Source organism: Lissotriton helveticus, chromosome 12, assembly GCF_964261635.1.
Source record: "Lissotriton helveticus chromosome 12, aLisHel1.1, whole genome shotgun sequence".
Classification (NCBI taxonomy): domain Eukaryota; kingdom Metazoa; phylum Chordata; class Amphibia; order Caudata; family Salamandridae; genus Lissotriton; species Lissotriton helveticus.
Window position 1 is genome coordinate 918,727,068 of NC_136073.1, and position 7,838 is coordinate 918,734,905.

Genomic DNA, 7,838 nt, shown 5'->3' on the forward strand with positions numbered 1-7,838 from the left:
ATGCCATAATTGGTAGCAAATAGTACAAGGCGCAGGCAGCGATGTAAAAGGTAAGTTCTTTAGTTTTTTTTGTTACAGCTGTCTGTGTTAACTGTTTTTTCTATTGTAAATGTTATTGCTTAAGAAAACATATAGATTTAAGTATTTATTTATGCAGTATTTTAGTGTGTTCCGAATCTGCTCGGTAGTGATTGATAATTTTCGCGTGTTATTTAGCATAACTTTTAATGCTGATGTCATTGTTCTGATGCTTCACTTGACAGACCGGAGCTGAAAAGCGAGGAAAGAGAGAGGTAAGAGTTTTTTTAACGTTGCCTGTACTTGTGTATTACCTATGTGAATACTGTTAATGTTAATGGTTGATTTACAGTTTTATTGAATGTTTGTTATTGTTGTTATGCTCCATACCATGCACCGCACGTGGTAGCAGCGACCAAAGCGAAAGTCAATTGTGTTTGTGATATTGACAGTACTTTATGTGTTATCCGTTTTTCTAATGTAAATGCTATAGTTAAAAGAATTCTTTGTCTTACATATTTCAAAATATTTTGGTATTTTAATATGTTGTGAATCTGTTTTGTTGTGTTTGGAATTACACGTGTATGATTTACATTAAAAAAATGTTATGCTGTGTTTGGGATGCCCTATAACATGGATTGGATGTGATAAGACTGCACCCTTAGGGATATAAAAAGTAAAAAATGTATTATGTAGATTTAATTGTGTTAACTAGGTTTGTATTGTAAATATTAGTGTTTGAAAAAATATTTGATGTAACTATTTATTAAAAATGTTTTTTTATTTTGTTTCGAATGTGCTCTGTATTTTTTGTTAATGCGTTTGTGTAGTTGACGGTACCTGCTAATGTTTATGCTTTTTTTTAATCTTTTCTTTACTGCGTGGACGTCAGAAGATGGAACAGCAAGGTAAGTAACAATGTAATATTGTATTCTATTTTTGCATTACTTTGTGTGTATATTTTTCGCAAAATAAGTATTTGTGTTTAAATAGTTGTTTTGGCAACTATTTATTAATAATGCATATATTACTATGTTGCAAATCTGCTGTGTAATGTTTCATAATGCGCATGCGTACTGTACAGGGATTTCCAATGTTTATGCTAATTTTGTGATACTCCACCTCCGTAACCGGTCGCGAGAAAGAAGGCACAGCGAGCGAAGCAAAAGGTAAGTTACGTTTTCTTCTGTGGTTACATCTTTCTGGGTTTACTGTTTTTCCTATTGTAAATGTTATGGCTAGAGAAAACATATAGATTTTATTATTTATGTAGCATTTTAGTGTGTTGCAAAACTGCTGATTAGTGTTTGATAATACGCGTGTGTTATTTAGCGTAATTATTAATGCCGATATCATTGTTCTAATGCTTCACTAGACAGACCGTAGCTGAAAAGAAGAAGAAACAGCGAGGAAAGAGAAAGGTAAGATGCATTTCTCGTAGCATAGCATCTAAATGAACAATTTTCACAGATGTTTTGTAAAAACAATTTTACATGCTTATTAGCATATATACAAATTAACAAAATTGAACTTTTACAATGAAAACATTAGGTAATGAGAGAGCTGATGATTTTGGGGGCCCCCCTAACCTAGGGGGAGCACCAAGCAGATGCCTTGAACACAAAGAGCATAAACAAAAAGCATATTTTGTTGAACTTCAGTGGTGATTCTATCATTTTAGGACCACCCCAAGCACAGTTATTGACAAAAAACAATCCCAACCAAAGGCCCTGCAAAGCATTATGGGACAAGATTAGCAGTGGCAGTGAATATTATAGTATCCAATATCAAAATAATTCTACAAAGAGCTGCAGTTCTACTGGTCCTCCCTAGATATCCCTCACAAGTGAGATGCAAAGCATTGAAATTATTCTTATATCAAGCTGCAGTTCCACTGGTCGTCCCTAGATGTCCGTCACGAGTGAAATGCAAAACCATTGAAACCCTTTCATCAAGCATTTGCATTTGACTCGTGAGGGACATCTAGGGACGACCAGTGGAACTGCAGCTCTTTGTAGAATTCTTTTGATATTGTATACTATATAATATTCCCTGCCCACTGCTGATTTCATCCCATAATGCTTTGCAGGGCCTTTGGTTGTTTTTTTTTCCAATAACTGTGTTTGGGTTTGTCCTAAGAGGATGGGACCACAACTAAATCGTTCAATAAGATGTGCTTTTTTATTTTCAAGGCATCTGTTTGGTACTCTCCCAAAATCATCACATCTCCCACTGCTTGCCAATTTTTCAGTTTCACCATTGGGAAAGTACTATATGCACTTTAGCATATAAAGATAGAAAAACTAAATTTCTCATATCTGGTCATGTACAGGAAGGTTTTTGCAATTTTAGCACAGTACAGACAAGTACACAGTGTCTTCAGCTACGCTACGCAGACTACGTGCATGAATATTCTTAATGTAAATGTGTGATTTATGGTTTTACCTAATGTTTGTTATTGTTATGCTCCATCCTATGTAGCGCACAAGGTAGCATTGAGGAAAGCGTAGATTAGTTGTTTTTTCTAATATTGACACTAATTTATGTGTTATCCATTTTCCTATTTTAAAGGTTATAGATAAAGACTTTTTTTGCAAAACAGTTTTTATACTTTAATATTTTGCGAATTTGTTTTGTTGTGTTTGGTATTACGTGTGTATAATTTACGTTACCATAATGTTATTTTATGTTATGAATTAATAACCCACCCCAAAGTCCTGACCAGAGAAGATGTAGCAGTGAATGAAGTGAAAGGTACGTTTCTTTTTATGTATTGCGAAAATAGAATCCCATTGCAACTAACAATATTGATAGTGTTTTTGCGATGCCTATATCACAAACAGGAGTAATAAAGACATAGCAACAAGAGAAGAGGAAGGAAAGATTTGGTTTTGAACGTTGGCTGTACTTTGAGTTTACTGTAATGTATTGACTATTTTATATCTCTGTATTGTACATGTGCACCTCTTTGTACAGAGTTGAGAAGACTGGACAGCATGTGACCAGAAAGGTACGCTTTAATATTTAATGTTGCTTCTATTTTATGTATTTCATCACATTCTATTGTATGTGTCAAGTCTTTCATAAGGCGGTGACAAGAGAGGACAGCATGCAACCAGAAAGGTATGCTTTGATATTGATGTAGTTTATCTTTTTGTTTTATATATGTTTACCTGTTTCCTTACCGCTAGGAAGAGAGGATGGCATGGGAGCAGAAAGGTATGCTTCGATATTTAATGTTACCTCCACTTGAATGTGGTTGTATATTATTGTAACAATTTATTTACGGTACTATGAAGATCCATCCCTCTTTCGCTCTCTTCCATCCCTCCTATCTCTTCCATCCCTCCATCCCTCTATCTTCTGCAATTGTTGGTGTGTGCATGCTTTCGTAGAGGTAGTAATTTCTCTAATTCTGGTTCTTGCGGTTTACTGCAAATTATACATTTGTCTATAAATGTAATGACTTGTGGTAACTTTGCTATTCCATATAATGGTGCATTTTCAATCCATAATAATGCGTGTATATGTGGTGAAACTCTTTGTCGAAATTCAACCCTGTAAAACAAGTCTTGTAATTTTCCAATAGGGTTTGTTTTGTGCATTATCACGCAATTAAATCATTTTCTTACTTGAAAGTCAAAATGCTTCCACAGGTGATTGGATCTTCAAGTATTAATTTACATTTTGTTTCCCAGGAAATTTCTTTAAATTGTTCTTCAGTGCAATCATGTAGATTTTGCACTCGTAATAATATATTAATTAAGTGTTGCCATTTAGTTTCTGCGGCAGATACAGTGAGAAAAAAGGTTCGTATTCCAAGTTGCCTTATCATTGCAAAGAGATCTTTTTTGCAGTGCTCTCAATATGGTGGTGAACTAGAAATAGTTTTTAATATTTTGTAGCCTTCATTATATTTAAAGATGCTTTCTAAGTTAGCCCAACCCTCGGCGGGTCATGGGCTCAATTTCCCCGGACCTGATAATTCTCGCCTCAGTGCCTAGTCTAATCATGGGTCCCACTCTGTGACTCTGGGCAATAGCTTGCTTAATCTCCACAACGGCCCCAGCAGCGCTGTGGATGCCTGGCTTCACCTTGGGGGTGCCCAGGAGTGGACATTTCACAGGAAAGCCAGGATGGGTTCCGCAGCGGTATGAATACAGCGCTATGAGGCCTCCGGGTAGAAGTGCGCTATATAAAATACAAACATTTACATTTACATTTGGCAGTAATACATTCACCATTGTTGAAAAATGTCATTAATGAAATATTTACTTTCCCTTGTACTTGTTTTAAGTGCAAATTTTTTAGTTTAAAGAAAATATTTGTAATAGATTTGGACACTCTTCTATCATAGCTCCTTAATTCCCCTTGGCATATTGTACTATAATGTACAGGTACATGTCTATCATTATTATTAGGTCTTAAAGTGCCAACAAATATGGTTGGAAAAGCTAAAAATTCTGAGTTTTGGTCTTCATATAAACCTCTAGGTGTGTTATGTTCAGCAGGTGCTAAACATAATACATTGGGACTATCGGTTGTGATTGTTTCATTTATTAATAAAGTATCTAAATGTCCTGCTTGTATGTTGTCTGAGGAGCTTGTTGAATTATGATCTTCAGATGTTTCACTGCAATAGTTTATTTCTTGTGGTATATATTCCCAATCTGGATTAACAGTGACTCCATATTCTTTAAACATGTCACTGTTTGTTGCTAGCCATAGTGCTGCTCTTTTCACTATGTTTTGTCTAACATTTTCAAAATGGGTAAATGATTTGAAAGCTAACTTTCTTTTTAGTTTGATTAGAATTGTCATTTCATCATTGATTTGCCTTGGTAAAATTGTGACTGTTGTCATATCATCTGCAGGTACATTAACAACAGCCTCTGATGACTTTTGAGAGCCATGAGGTAATGTTCAAATTTGCGCAAAAGGAATTCGGGGAGAAAGTCATCTTTCTTCTAAATTATGCAATTGTAATTGTATTGGTATATGTTAAAATTTCATTCCATTTATATATGAGCATATTTGTATTTTATCTTTGTTAATGTCTATAGCAAGTGCTACATATATAGGGGCAGATTTATGAAGGCCTTGCGCCGCCTGTGCGTCACTTTTAACATGGGAAAAAGTGACGCACTGGCGGCGCAGGGCCTTCATAAATCTGCCTCATAGTTTGTTTATTTAGACTAATGTTACATTGGATAAATCTTGGATTTTCAGCAAAACTGTTGGTATTTTTTAGTGATTGCTTATGCCATAAATGGTAGCAAATAGTACAAGGCGCAGCGAGCGATGTAAAAGGTACGTTTTTTTATTACAGCTTTCTGTGTTAACTGTTTTTTCTATTGTAAATGTTATTGCTTAAGAAAACATATAGATTTAACTATTTATTTATGCAGTATTTTAGTGTGTTGCGAATCTGCTCGGTAGTGATTGATAATTTTCGCGTGTTATTTAGCATAACTTTTAATGCTGATGTCATTGTTCTGATGCTTCACTTGACAGACCGGAGCTGAAAAGCGAGGAAAGAGAGAGGTAAGAGTTTGTTTTTAACGTTGCCTGTACTTGTGTATTACCTATGTGAATACTCTTAATGTTAATGTTGATTTACAGTTTTATTGAATGTTTGTTATTGTTGTTATGCTCCATACCATGCACCGCATGTGGTAGCAGCGACCAAAGCGAAAGTAAATTGTGTTTGTGATATTGACATTACTTTATGTGTTATCCATTTTTCTATTGTAAATGCTATAGTTAAAATCTCTTGTAGCTGCCGTGTTGGTTGCAGTTGTGAACACTGTTTTGCTGGTGAAACGCTCCTGAATCTACTATTAGCGCCATCACCCTGAAAGCGCTATTTGGCAGCGCTGGTGAGCAACTGCTCGCGTTTCCCGCTTCGTGGGAAACACTCGTGTGTGTGGGGTTGTAGGCGGCTGGAGAGTGAGTGAAACATCATTGCCCACAAGCCATCTGGGACAGGAACAACTCCCCGCCACGCCCCCCTCACCTGCCTTCAATTGCGCTGGAAGTCCGCTGTGGAGCGGAGAACAATCTCTTGTAGCTGCCGTGTTGGTTGCAGTTGTGAACACTGTTTTGCTGGTGAAACGCTCCTGAATCTACTACTAGCGCCGTCACCCTGAAAGCGCTATTTGGCAGCGCTGGTGAGCAACTGCTCGCGTTTCCCGCTTCGCGGGAAACACTTGTGTGTGTGGGGTTGTAGGCGGCTGGAGAGTGAGTGAAACATCATTGCCCACAAGCCATCTGGGACAGGAACAACTCCCCGCCACGCCCCCCTCACCTGCCTTCAATTGCGCTGGAAGTCCGCTGTGGAGCGGAGAACAATCTCTTGTAGCTGCCGTGTTGGTTGCAGTTGTGAACACTGTTTTGCTGGTGAAACGCTCCTGAATCTACTACTAGCGCCGTCACCCTGAAAGCGCTATTTGGCAGCGCTGGTGAGCAACTGCTTGCATTTCCCGCTTCGCGGGAAACACTCGTGTGTGTGGGGTTGTAGGCGGCTGGAGAGTGAGTGAAACATCATTGCCCACAAGCCATCTGGGACAGGAACAACTCCCCGCCACGCCCCCCTCACCTGCCTTCAATTGCGCTGGAAGACCGCGCATCGCGGGACGCGCGCGGGCGACGCCGGGCCAAGCCCGGGCAAAGGGCGGGCCCTCTGTGGCCCTCGGTGACTGAGGTAGGCTGGGCTGGGCCCGGTTATTTTCATTTGGTGCATAAATATCCGTGTCGCACTTAACACGAGGCCTCATTCTGTGAAGTTGTTGCATAGTATTTGTTTGGTGCTCCATTGACATTTACTGGAGGGCAATTGCTCACTCCCCTCCATACTTAAACCTCTTTTACGCTTTATTATATTTTTAATTACATTTCCTGTGGATATACACTTTTATTCACGACATCCTCTGGAAAATTATCTTACAGGATGACAAAGAAACTACGCTCTGGGAGATTAGTGGGGGGAAGGACTTGTGCTAAAACAAAATCCAACCCCCTAAGAAATAAATCTGTGAACAATCCATTACTAAAGGGACAATGCCAGCTTTTCGATCTGTGGGAAAAAGCAGTGGATAAGAAAGTATCTGTTGATGAAAATGATGGCTATTTATCTGGCGCACTTGTGGTCCCAGCTCAAGTGGTTGATGAGTCGGCTCCCTTCTTACTAATGCCAGACCCTTTCCAAATTGAATCCACTGCGAGGTCCAGCCATGTACATCCCGTGGCTGATGGTGTTACTGAGTCTCAAGTGCATTCTTTGGATGAAAAACAAGTTATCAATTCTCCAGCGCCACTTGCTCCTACAACGTACGTTAGGTCGGGTGGAGATCCCTCACTGTCATCCATCGACCTTGAACTCTGTGGCCGCTACATGAATACAGGATGTGTGAAATCCTTAGATGCCACCAAGCCATCAGTGGGTGCCACCCCATCTGGGTTATTGTTATATAGTAGCACTCCTTCAATAAATGTGCAGGATATGTCTGCGCTGTTAAACTCTTCTATGAGCCCGGATCTCAATTTATCTGGAATCTGCCCTTCTGGTGCCGTGGGCGAAAAACCTATATCGGAATCTTTGATTGCCCTGGAACATTTGTTATCCTCCATACTATGTCTCTTGGGCAAATTTGTGGGCAGTTCTGATTGTATTTTGGATTCTGTCACCAAAATATTGAATACAATGCTGCAAAAGGCTCCTGAAATGAGGAGTGTGCCCTCCACCGTAGCCGATATCAGCCTGGCAACAGGGAATGCAAATGTACCGGCAGAGAACTCTGGTATAAAGCCTTCAGTAATAG

General features: G+C 39.0%; 1 long non-coding RNA gene across 1 annotated transcript; it reads left to right on the top strand.

Annotated features, from left to right (window-relative positions):
• The first annotated feature begins 937 nt into the window (after positions 1-937).
• Positions 938-5,562, top strand: LOC144797588 (uncharacterized). Its single transcript, XR_013603426.1, has 7 exons — positions 938-1,187; positions 1,394-1,439; positions 2,734-2,772; positions 2,995-3,028; positions 3,210-4,934; positions 5,270-5,328; positions 5,533-5,562. It is a non-coding gene; the product is annotated as an uncharacterized LOC144797588 (long non-coding RNA).
• The last annotated feature ends 2,276 nt before the right edge of the window (positions 5,563-7,838 follow it).